Source organism: Oryzias latipes, chromosome 9 (assembly GCF_002234675.1).
Source record: "Oryzias latipes chromosome 9, ASM223467v1".
Classification (NCBI taxonomy): domain Eukaryota; kingdom Metazoa; phylum Chordata; class Actinopteri; order Beloniformes; family Adrianichthyidae; genus Oryzias; species Oryzias latipes.
Window position 1 is genome coordinate 4088514 of NC_019867.2, and position 3408 is coordinate 4091921.

General features: G+C 34.9%; 1 long non-coding RNA gene across 1 annotated transcript; it reads left to right on the forward strand.

The window, feature by feature from the left end:
* Positions 1–387: 387 nt before the first annotated feature.
* LOC111947869 lies at positions 388–2323 on the forward strand. The gene is made up of 2 exons (XR_002873831.1): positions 388–1975; positions 2075–2323. It is a non-coding gene; the product is annotated as an uncharacterized LOC111947869 (long non-coding RNA).
* Positions 2324–3408: the final 1085 nt, after the last annotated feature.

Below are 3408 nucleotides of genomic sequence, written 5' to 3' on the forward strand. Positions count from 1 at the left end.
AGATGATAATTTTATCACCAATCTAAAAGAAATTTCACTAAACATTTGTAAATATTACCAACATTTATGTTCTTTAAATAAAGTTTTTCTTTAATGTTATAAAAGCCTTCATCCCTCAAATTCATTTAGATTTCAGAAGAGAAATTGATAAAGACATGAATATTTTAGAACTTGATCATGTTATCCATAGACTAAAGGGAAATCTCCTGGTCAGGCTGGTCTGACTTCAAACTTCTGCAGGTTTTTCTGGAAAGCTCTTAGAGAGTTCCTATTTGAAGCTTTAAAGAAATGTTTGCTGAATAAAACACTTTTGAAAACAATGAAAAAGAATGATAATATTAATACCAAAACCAAACAAAGACAAATATCTTATTAACAACTTAAGTCCAATAACTTTATTAAATGTTGATTATAAATGATTCACTCACGTTTTAGCTAACAGACTGAAAAAGTGGTTCAACAGTCAGTTGTAATAAGTGAAACTCAATCTGGTTTCCTTCCAGTTAATCCACAATAACATTTGTTTAGTCCGAGATTTATTAGATTATGGAAGATTAATTGAAGACAATTTTTAAAAAAATTTCAAATTTTTAGCCTTCACCGTATTCATTAAATCTGATTTAAAGTTACAATGTGAAGCTTCTCAGCGCGTTTGATGCATTTTGATCTTGAGGGATGTGGACTGATCGGCAGAAGTGGTATTCGGGGGATGAGCTGGATGTCAGGGCCATCATGGACACCTGGACGCTGCAGGAGGGCTTCCCGCTGGTCACCGTGGAGGTCAAAGGGCGGGAGGTCAGGGTGAGTCAGGAGCGGTTCCTTAGGACGGACAACCCCTCCCTCACTGAAGGGTAATAAACCCATACGTCACTCCTCAATACATCCCTTTTCCTTTTTTTATTTCCTAAAGCCATAACAACAGCAGCTATAAAAGTAGAAACATTCTGGCCCACATAGCTAATATTTTCCCTGCATGTGACCGTTTTTTCTTTGAATGATTAAAAATGAAAAATCAAAAATTGTCAGGGAAATCCTCACAGCATGAGTGAAAAAGGCCATCTGTCAATCATTTCTGCTGGAGCTAAAATGAAGGAGAGCAGACGTGAGGAAGCTCAAGTGCAGATCTGTAACCTCGGCAGGAGCTCTGAACTGGAAAATTGAACAAGATTGGAAGAGACGTTCAGAAAAACATCAGAAAATGGACTGAAACACTGTGAGGCTGTAAACGATCAGATTTCTTTTCAATTTCATGTAAATTTGTCCACATTCCAAAGTACCGCAGTAGGATTTCTCAACCATTGTTTTGGCGGTGTCACATAGTGCATCTGTTCACCTGCAGGATGTTTTTTCCTGGTTTGTTTGTGTGAATCAAAATTGGAGTTATGCAAAATCAGAAAAGGAGCAAAAACTTTTTTTTTTTATTCGTGTGAATAAATCCTCATATTTCAACAGTATTTTCATATCCTGTCGTTAAAATTATTAGCCAGTGTATATCATAGTACCTCATGGTATTTCCTCACATAAGTGTATAAAAGCATGCAGTGTTTGCATGAAACCACAATAGCAAAATAGCTTTCATGAGTAGAATAAAAAGAGAGAAAGTTGTTTATGGTTTGCCTGATTTTCTGGTAGCAGGACACCTCGGTTAGAATCCCGCCTGGACCCTTTCTGTGTGGAGTTTGCATCTTCTTCTAGTGCACGTATCTCTGATTAGTGCCTCTAAATTAGAAAACTAGAATGGGCTCCAGCAATCAGTCCTAGCCAGGATGGAACAGGATAATCAACGGATGGGCTAAACCTAAAAACCAACTCAGTGCTGCTGTTTTCTCCAAAGAGGAGGTCAAGTTTGGAGTTAAATTCAATGCATTAACATTCTTCTGTGTTTAACTGCAGGTTTGACCTGGGATCCAGCACTATATCCCACTTGGTAGCCGGAGTAACCAACCAGTACTCCACCAGAGAGATGCTTCACGAGGTCAGAGATCATTTCAGGCCACTTTTGCTAGAGGACCTGGCAGATCTAATACTTTTGTGTTGGTGTGTTTTTTGTTTATTGCTGTGCTCTTGCGTTCAGATACGAAGCTTCTTCGACTCCCTGACAGAGGAGGCGGGTTCTCAGATGAGGTGCATCCAGCAGAGCTACGAGACCATCGAGGACAACATCCGCTGGATGGACAGGAACCTTCCTCTGCTGCAGGCCTGGCTGAACAAACATGGCAGCAGAAACCACCATCAGGAGTTATGAGGGGGGGTTAAGGGGTCACAGAAGCCAAAACAGAAGCAGGTCGATGATAGAATTTCTATATTTTTACTTGATGAAAAAGGTTTTACCTGATGTATTTTTTTTGAACGGGAACTAAAGTATGAAAATTAATTTATGCCAATGGAAAGGTTTAGGGGTTTTGACAAATTTAAAAAGGAATTATTGCATAATTTAAATACATTTTAAGTGCATACGATTGTAGCTTAATTGGATTAAAGATTTTAATTTTTTGTGATGTATTTTAGGCACAAATTTGGGACCTGGACACTTTTTCTAAGATTGATCCTGATGTGTTTCTGTGGGTTTGTGTTAACGGTAGGTTTTGCTGTGGGGGGTTATGTTCAACAGCACTGACGTCTGAATTTCTGTGATTTTTGTTTTTATTGCACTATTTTTTTAATGCTACAAAAATTGTAAATAAAAAAAAGACTTTATTCAAAGCAGATAATTGATATTTCTGAAATATTCAGTATCAGATCATGTTTGTGATCAGTTTATCAAAGATAAAGTTTCAAACTTGATTGAAAATATTATAATTACGTTTTAGTTAGATTTTAAATGAGATACTACCTTAAGTTGAAGTAAAAATAGTTTATAATTGCAGAAAATGATGTAAAAATGTATTATTTATAGTCATAAAGCTTTATCAAAATGTCCTAAGTTCCCTCATGAGTTAAAAAAAGACATCAAAGATAAACATTTTCTTTAAATTATAAAAATAAAACATTGTTTTATATTGGATTAAGGAAAAACATAAAACTATGACAGGTTTTTTTTAGGATTTATTTTTCTGTGTGTTTTCAGTTTTTAGTTTTCTAATTTTGGGTTTTTTGTTACCTGTAGGCCATAATCAACAAACCTAAAAGTAATAAAGACTTGATTGATTCAAAACTGTGTGTATTATTTTTTATTAAATCAACGTTTCTCTTTTTAAATTCACTAAATGAAATTGTTTTTAAATGTATTTGCTCCATCTTATCTGAAAGTGTGAATAACATTTTTATATATTTGCAGATCATATATATTGTAGAAAATGTATGTTTTAATATCTTATTCTTTATTATGTTACAGCTTTATCCTTAGTGTGAAGTATTCTTTATTATGTTACAGCTTTATCCTTAGTGTGAAGTGAACTTATTTTGAAC